Raw genomic sequence first — 9,125 nt, 5'->3', positions numbered from 1 at the left:
CCGAGCAACACAATTCTGTCATTGACCCATAAACCCAACATTGCCCAACAAAAACATCAGATTTCACCCTCAAAACGGCCTCCAAATTACTAGATACGCCACCTGAGGTACAAGTAGACATCGATAATTAAGATGGTTGTACTGAAGTTTACTTGCGATCCGGATGAAAAGTGAAATTTCTCGTTCAATTCCAAGAGCTCCCCTCGCGATTGTAAACACGTTAAATTCCGACGTTAAAATCCCCGTATCCCGAGTGCACATACTTTGTAAACACGAGTGCATTTCCAACGATAGTGAGTCGGGAACTAGCTTGAACTGGTTTCCGTCCATAAAATCTGCCCTAGTTCCCGACTCCCTATTATCGTTCGAAATGCACCTGTGTTTACTAACGTGATCCAGTCTACTCATTATCATAATCGATGCATTGCGCGCGCGCTCGGTAACGGAATTGCACTCGGAATACGGGGACCATCGAGTGAACGCTGGGCATGAAGACCACATTGCAATTCAAAGAGGAATCGGAAATTTAACGTGTTCACGATCGTGAGGGGAGCTCTCGGAATTGAACGAGAAATGTCACTTTTCATCCAGATCACAAGTAAACTTCAGTACAACCATCTTAATCATCGATGTCTACTTGTACCTCAGGTGGCGTATCTAGTCATTTGGAGGCCATTTTGAGGGTGAAATCTGATGTTTTTGGGGGGTATTGTTGGGTTTCGGGTCAATGACAGAATTGTGTTGCTCGGCATATAAGGATTAGCTTGGACCCTACTATCGCCAGACCATGTCCGAATGTTAAAAAGGCGATAAGTTGGGTCCAAGTTACTCGGACTAGCTCTATGGTAAGACGGAAGAGTGACATTAATTAAGTTTCAAAGAGCAATCTTTTGTTCATCGTTTATGACCACCCTTCCGTCTTCCTCACCGCCGAATCCCACCATCCCAGTATCAAGCAGTAAAGGATCATCTAACGGGAATGGAAGATGCAAATGTCATTCGCAGGAGCAGCAGTCCTTACGCCTCCCCTATCGTGATAGTACACAAGAAGGATGGTTCCCTACGCATATGGATCGACTACCGTCAACTCAACAACAAGACAGTACGCGATACCCTCTTCCTCGCATCGAAGAAGCCCTGGATGCCCTTGGCAAAGCTCGCCTGTTCACCACGCTAGATCTAACGTCAGGCTACTGGCAGGTGCGGATGGAAGAGAAAGACATTCCAAAGACGGCTTTCACCACTCCCATGGGCTTATTCGAATGCAACAGGATGCCCTTCGGCTTATAAAACGCACTTTCCAACGACTCATGATGGCCTGCCTCGGAGAACAAAATTATGTCACCTGCCTACTCTACCTCGATGACATAATTGTCTTTTCAGCGGACTTCGAAGAGCACATTGAACGTCTCGGCAAAGTGTTCTCCTGTCTCAGACAGCATGGTTTGAAGCTTAAGCCTTCGAAGTGCAATCTACTTCAAGAAGAAGTGAAGTACCTTGGCCATATCGTTTCAGGCAAAGGCGTTGCCACTGATCCAGACAAGACCGCACAAGTGGTAGACTGGCCAACTCCTTCAAACCGCAAAGAGCTGCGAAGTTTTCTTGGCTTCACAGGCTACTACAGACGGTTTATTAAAGGGTACGCACAGATAGTCTCTCCACTGTACCAGCTTACAGCCGGTGACCCACGACGAAAGAAGAGGGGAACCAAACGACAGTCTCCATCTTTAACACCACCATTCATCTGGACGGAAGACTGCCAGAAAGCCATGGATCTGTTGCAGAAGCACATGACGTCTCCCCCAATCCTTGCGTACGCCGACTATGAACTCCCGTTCATACTGCAGACGGATGCGTCAGGGGTAGGATTGTAACTGTCATCCACCGGTGTCTCATCCTTTTATGGAAACACCGGCTGTTCAATGTGACGTCATGACACAAAGCCACACTCCAATCGCGGAGAATGAGCTACCTCGAGTTACGCAGCGGGATCTGATATCAGGTCAGACAGCCGATCCAGACATCTCCAGAGTAATATACTACTTGGAGAAGGGTAGAAAGCCAACTCCAGCTGAGAGGTCTCGTGAGCAGCCTGGCTGTTTCCTGTACCTGCGACAGTGGGAGAAGCTTCAGATGAGAGATGGTGTGCTGTATCATGTTCGGAAGACACCTGATAGTTCAAGTACACAACAACTTGCTCTACCTCAACAATACAAGACCTTCGTTATGAAGGGTTTACACAACGACTTCGGCCACTTTGGTTATGAAAAAACTCTGGACATGGCAAGAAACCGTTTCTTCTGGCCCAAGATGGCACAAGACATCAAACAATGGTGCGAACGCTGCACGAGATGTTGTCTTAGAAAAACTCCATCCACCAAAACCCGAGTGCCCTTCGTCAACATCAACACCAGCGAGCCAATGGAACTTATCTGTATAGACTACCTCAAGCTCGAGAGAAGCAAAGGCGGCTTTGAAAATATCTTGGTAGTGACAGATCATTTTACCAAGTACGCCCAGGCATTCCCGACGCGTGACCAGAAAGCCGACACAGTCGCAAAGGTACTCTGGGTGAAGATCATATAAAACTAAGGCTTCCCCGTCCGAATTCACACCGATCAAGGTAGAAACTTTGAAAGCCAGCTCATCAAGGAACTATGCAAAATCTCAGGCATCAAAAAGAGTCGTACAACCCCCTATCATCCTCAAGGAAACGGTCTCACCGAACGCTTCAACCACGCACTACTGAACATGCTCGGTACACTTGAAGCAGACCAAAAGAAAGACTGGAAGCAATACGGAGTGATGACTCACGCATACAACTCGACTCGCCATGACTCCACAGGGTATGCCCCTTTCTTCTTTGGACTGAAAGCAGAGGAACAAGACACACCCGCATACGACGAATACACAGAACAGCTCAGAAATAGACTTCACAGTGCCTACAAAAGAGCCAGCGACCTCGTCAGACAGGCAAAGGCAAAACAGAAACGTCTGTATGACAGAGGCACCCAAGTAGCTCCCTTTACATCCAGGTGACAGGGTTCTGATTCAGAATAAACACCTAGTTGGAACCAGCAAATTAGCCGACCGATGGGAGCCACAGCCTTACGTCGTGATCAGTAAACACACAAACGTACCTGTCTACACCGTCCGTTCCCTTGACGATGGCAAAGAGAGAACTGTGCACAGGAATCTCCTCACCCCATGCATGTTTCTCCCCGTAAAAGAGGATAACAAGATGGAGGACGAAACGCCTGTGTATGCCTCAAGTAAGGTGAAAACAGATACAAGTAAGAACGTCCACAAGTCAGCCATGGAAGAGAACGAGACCAGTGATGAAGAGATAGACATTGCTTTCTTCCCGATGGAAACGATATCTCCTTCACTGTCACCTCCAGTACTCACTCCAGTAATGAAGCATGACACACCCAGAGACAATTCCCCATTTCCATCTTTATCACCTCCAGAACTGACTCCAGAAGTGTGTTACGCAGAAGACACACCTCCTTCTCTGACCTTTCAACCCACAGAAAGTGTTAATTAGGGTGTACAAGAGGCCAATGTCAGCGAGAGCACAGCATATCTCTCACCACCTAGTCCAAGACCAACCAGAACTCGAAGACCTGTCAACCGACTAACTTACGATTTTCTTGGCCAGAACAGACAACATCGAGTACAACAACCCAAGCCACGCCAAGAGAAGGAGTGGAAAAAACCCAATATGGCAGAGACAAGAAAAAGAGCTTGTCTTCGACTCCTTCTGCAAGAACACAGTGCAATCCAACCCTCGCACTTCCACTTTCCATGAATATAGTGAATTGAATTAAGTCAATGTATATGTTATTTTTTTTGTCAGAATCCTCACATAATAAGGACAGAGGATGGTATAATTTCTATTGTAATTTCCATTGTTTAAATCACTTGAGAGTTTCAAGGTATATGGAAATGAGTTTGTTCAGTTAGTACTGCCTGTTTTTTATGATGCTAATGAAAAGGATTATTGTGTTTTATTTTAAATATCGTTTTGACCGTTTTCCACTCATTATGAAAGATCATGATGGTTACATTTTTTGTTGCATTTGATTCTAAGTGATTTCTCACATTATTTGTGTTCTAGCAAAGCTTGTAGAATGCTCCTTTCTTTGAATTTACTGAAGGCCAGGCGCCGGTCGTAATGTTCATTTAAAGAATAAGTGTATATATTTATCACGACAGGAAAGAGATTTCACAGTGTGTATTGTTAATTTACAGTGTTTATTATTAATTCTGTGTTTATTGTTGTGTAAATAATTTGAGCAATGTCGAGGACGATATTTTATCCAAAATGGGGAATAATGTGACGGTCGTAAGTTTAAAGGGAATATACATCATTTGCTTTTGCTGTAATTTTCAGAAATGGATGGAATTGGGGGGTTGGAAATATAAAGCAAATATAGTTACACTGACTTTTTGGAGGTTTTGGGTTCGAAAATGCTATAAAAACCAAGAAAAACGATCATTTTCCTGTAGTCTGGTTCCCCGACTCCATATAAGAAGAAACAGAGCAGTTTACATACATTGGGGAATTGTAAGGTCAGGGAACCAGTCTAGCTGGCTCGTACCCGTTCATAGGTTTGTAATCGATTGCAAACAAGTGCAATGGTCAATTGGGGCCAGTATTTGAAAAAAAGCCAGTTGTTTCCAACGCTGATCGGCCGATCAGCGTTGGAAATTGATACAAAAATACCACTTTTCTTGAAAATGACAGTATACCAGGTGCCATAATTTTACAGGATGCTTTAGACTGTCATTTACCAACATCCTATTAAGGTATTTCGCAAAAACATGGTAGTTTTATTTTTGGATGTTTGCAAATGTTGTATATTCCCTTTAATACCCCCGTTTATTTTTGTTTAGCCTTTACTTACCTGATTACGTAACAATCTCTTTATCTACCCGCATATATTATTTAAATCGGAGAGCGCCCTCTATGCTAGGTTTCGCGCGCTTCCTTCATACTGATTTTTGACGTAGACTCACCAACATTGTTTCGTCTTCGTCCCACAGGTAATAATCTTTTGCTGTAAGTTCACTTTATTTTGTATGATTATCATTTATTTAGCACTATAAACACATTACATTACTCATTCTTATTTGCCGTTCCGATGATATTTCGTTGATTATATATGTATGTATTTGACTTTATTCGGGAGTAACAGTAAGAGTATTAACGTCAGACTATTCCCTGTTTCCGATTATTTAATTATTCCTTCTAAAGTTACTTGCTTCTTTGACTACTGAAGAGATCGGATAAATGATGATTTTGTCGGTATTTGCATTATTAGGCCTATTTTAGAATCATTTACGTTGATTTTGCTTATAACCGATGCATAATTCAAGATGGCGGCCGCTGCCGTAATTTTGGCGCGAACTGCAGAGTGTTAAATATTCTATTTGTTTCATTTCTATTATTTTACTTTTAACTTATTTACTTGATACTGATTTTTGACGTAGACTCACCAACATTGTTTCGTCTTCGTCCCACAGAATTAAACCAGCAAAACTGAGATACTTTGTTGTTGCCGACTGCCTCTATCTATACTCGGCCCAAAATTACTGCAAGGGTCACATTTGTTTTTATTTAAAAAAAAAAAAAATTCCTAGCCAAGATGATTAGTCACCTCCATAATTCCCTTCTAAAAAATATCCTCCTAGCCAAGATGGATAATCTCCTCCAAATTTTCTCTTATAAAAATATCCCCCTAGCCAAAATGGTTAATCCACTCGATAACTACCTTCAAAGAATATCCTCCTAGCCAAGATGGTTAGTTTCCTCCATATTTCCTTCTAAAAATATTCTCCTTGCCAAGTTGGTTAGTTCAACTATACCTCCCATTAAAAGTATCCCCCTAGCCCAGACGATTAGTGTCCTCCATGTTTTCCCTTGTAAAAATATCCTCCTAACCAAGATGGTTCGTCACTTCTAAAAAATATCCTCCTAATCAAGATGAAAGGAAGTACAAAGTTGACAAGCCATTGTGGCTTGCACCCGTTCAAGGATGTGTAATCCATTTCAAACAAAATGTGGATTAACTAAATTTGGTAAATGAAAAATAGTCAGGTTTTTTTTCAAACGATGATGCGATCGGGCGACCTACTCCTAGAACTATGAGGCTCCACGTAGTGGAGCCTCATAGATTAAGAACCCCGCAAAATAGTTTTCAGCACAAAACACTAATGAAGTACAAAAACGTCCATCAAAATGCAGACATTTCCCACAGAACCGCTGCACAGTTTGCCCCCAAACTCCGTACTACACCTCATGACATACTCACGTAAAATGCGCAGAGCAGACATCGCTGGATTTTGTCGGGTTTTTGGCAAAAATGATGAAAAATATGCCCTTTCCTCACTGAGCCAACCTGACACTTGAAACGTGCACATTATGATCCAGCGATGATTTTCGGTTCGCTCGGAGCGCGCCGCGGGGGGTACGGTACAAGCGAAATGATAGTACGCGCATGAGTACAAGTGCAAGTACCGTACCCCCCCCCCCCCCCCCCGCGGCGCTCACCGAGCGAACCGAAAATCATCGCTGGATCATATGCGTGCACATTTCAAGTGTCAGGTTGGCTCAGTGCGGAAAGGGCATATTTGTCATCATTTTAGCCAAAAAACCGACAAAATCCAGCAATGTTTGTTCTGCGCATATTATACGTGAGTATGTCATGAGGTGTAGTACGGAGTTTGGGGGCAAACTGTGCAGCGGTTCTGTGGGAAATGTCTGCATTCTGATGGACGTGTTTTGTACTTCATTAGTGTTTTGTGCTGAAAACTATTTTGCGGGGTTCTTAGGAGTACGGGCGACCATCTTGGAAATTGATGGAAATTTAAAAAAAAAATCCCACTTCTCTTAAACATGACAGCGCACCAGGTGCCGTGATTTCACAGGATGCCTGAGGTTTTTATACTTACAGTCAAATAAGGTATTTCAAAGAAAGTTGGTAGGTTTTTTAATGTGTGCAAAATGTTGCATGTTACCTTTAAAGGTAAGGTATAGATCATTTGTCATTTGTGATTTTTGTTTTCGTTTGAAGCAACAAAAGTGCTAAAGATAGAGTGCTTAACAACTAACCTGATTTTAGCTCAGTGAATGCTGTACATTTCGAGAATACAATATTCTAGGATCTTGGTTTCAATTCAAAACTTGAAGAGTCTTGTTTTGATATGCGCCCAAAATCAGCGTCCGGACACGTTCTCATTCAGCTGATTGCCGCAGCTAGCGATGTCACGCACTGAACTGACGAATAGTAGCAACCGCAATGCGTCACTTTGTCACCGGTTTCACGAAGGGACTAGACTTGAAATCAAGTCTGTAATGAGTGGTTTTTACGGAAGCGTATTTAGGACATGACCGAAAATATTTTTTAGGTCCACTACTTCGCCCGGGCGGATTACTATTTCGCCCGGGCGGATTACTAATTCGCCCGGGCGGACTACTATTTCGCCCGGGCGGATTACTATTTTGCCCGGGCGGATTAGCATTTCGCCCAGGCGGATTAGTATTCCGCCCGGGCGGATTACTATTCCGCCCGAGCGGATTACTATTCCGCCCGGGCGGATTACTAATTCGCCCGGGCAGACTACTAATTCGCCAGGGCAGATTACTAATTCTCCCGGCCGGGCAGACTACTAATTCGCCCGGGCGAATTAGTAATCCGTCCGGGCGAAATAGTAATTCGCCCGGGCGAATTAGTAATCTGCCCGGGCAAAATAGTAATCCGCCCGGGCGACATAGTAATTCGCCTGAGCGAATTAGTAATCCGCCCGGGCGAAATAATAATTCGCCCGGGCGATTTAGTAATCCGTCCGGGCGAAATAGTAATCCGCCCGGGCGAAATAGAGGGCCGAAATTGTTTGGGGGGTCATGTCCCTAAATCCACTTCCGTAGGTTTTAATCGCGTCCGCCGCGCGCGACTGCCAAGCTCTGTGCCGGGGTACGACGTACCGCATGCTGTCCTAGTAGCGGGGACGCTACGTACATTTTCGACCCCATGCGTGTGCGATCCCATGCGTGTGCTGCATTACAGACTTGAATAACTCGATCGTTGTCAGTTTCTGCATTAGACTTGATGACAAGTCGTTAGACTTATAGTGGTTGATGTCCGTCATCAGCGCCAGAATCCGCATGACACCGCCGTTCATGCAACGTGATAGACTTGATGACAAGTCGTTAGACTATAGTGGTTTATGTCCGTCATCAGCGCCAGAATCCGCATACCATGCCACTGCCGTTCATGCAACGTGAGCGCTACAACCAATATTCTAGGATCTTGGTTTCAATTCAAAACTTGAAGAGTCTTGTTTTGATATGCGCCCAAAATCAGCGTCCGGACACGTTCTCATTCAGCTGATTGCCGCAGCTAGCGATGTCACGCACTGAACTGACGAATAGTAGCAACCGCAATGCGTCACTTTGTCACCGGTTTCACGAAGGGACTAGACTTGAAATCAAGTCTGTAATGAGTGGTTTTTACGGAAGCGTATTTAGGACATGACCGAAAATATTTTTTAGGTCCACTACTTCGCCCGGGCGGATTACTATTTCGCCCGGGCGGATTACTAATTCGCCCGGGCGGACTACTATTTCGCCCGGGCGGATTACTATTTTGCCCGGGCGGATTAGCATTTCGCCCAGGCGGATTAGTATTCCGCCCGGGCGGATTACTATTCCGCCCGAGCGGATTACTATTCCGCCCGGGCGGATTACTAATTCGCCCGGGCAGACTACTAATTCGCCAGGGCAGATTACTAATTCTCCCGGCCGGGCAGACTACTAATTCGCCCGGGCGAATTAGTAATCCGTCCGGGCGAAATAGTAATTCGCCCGGGCGAATTAGTAATCTGCCCGGGCAAAATAGTAATCCGCCCGGGCGACATAGTAATTCGCCTGAGCGAATTAGTAATCCGCCCGGGCGAAATAATAATTCGCCCGGGCGATTTAGTAATCCGTCCGGGCGAAATAGTAATCCGCCCGGGCGAAATAGAGGGCCGAAATTGTTTGGGGGGTCATGTCCCTAAATCCACTTCCGTAGGTTTTAATCGCGTCCGCCGCGCGCGACTGCCAAGCTCTGTGCCGGGGG

The 9,125-nt window shown here is 44.8% G+C and overlaps 1 long non-coding RNA gene across 1 annotated transcript; it reads left to right on the top strand.

The window, feature by feature from the left end:
* Window positions 1-8,480: 8,480 nt before the first annotated feature.
* On the top strand, window positions 8,481-9,125 carry LOC119727076. The gene is made up of 2 exons (XR_005270888.1): window positions 8,481-8,511; window positions 9,078-9,125. It is a non-coding gene; the product is annotated as an uncharacterized LOC119727076 (long non-coding RNA).

Source organism: Patiria miniata, unplaced genomic scaffold (assembly GCF_015706575.1).
Source record: "Patiria miniata isolate m_02_andy unplaced genomic scaffold, ASM1570657v1 HiC_scaffold_20, whole genome shotgun sequence".
Taxonomy (NCBI): Eukaryota; Metazoa; Echinodermata; class Asteroidea; order Valvatida; family Asterinidae; genus Patiria; species Patiria miniata.
Note: the sequence above shows the minus strand (reverse complement) of the source record. Positions and strands in the feature narration are given on the sequence as shown.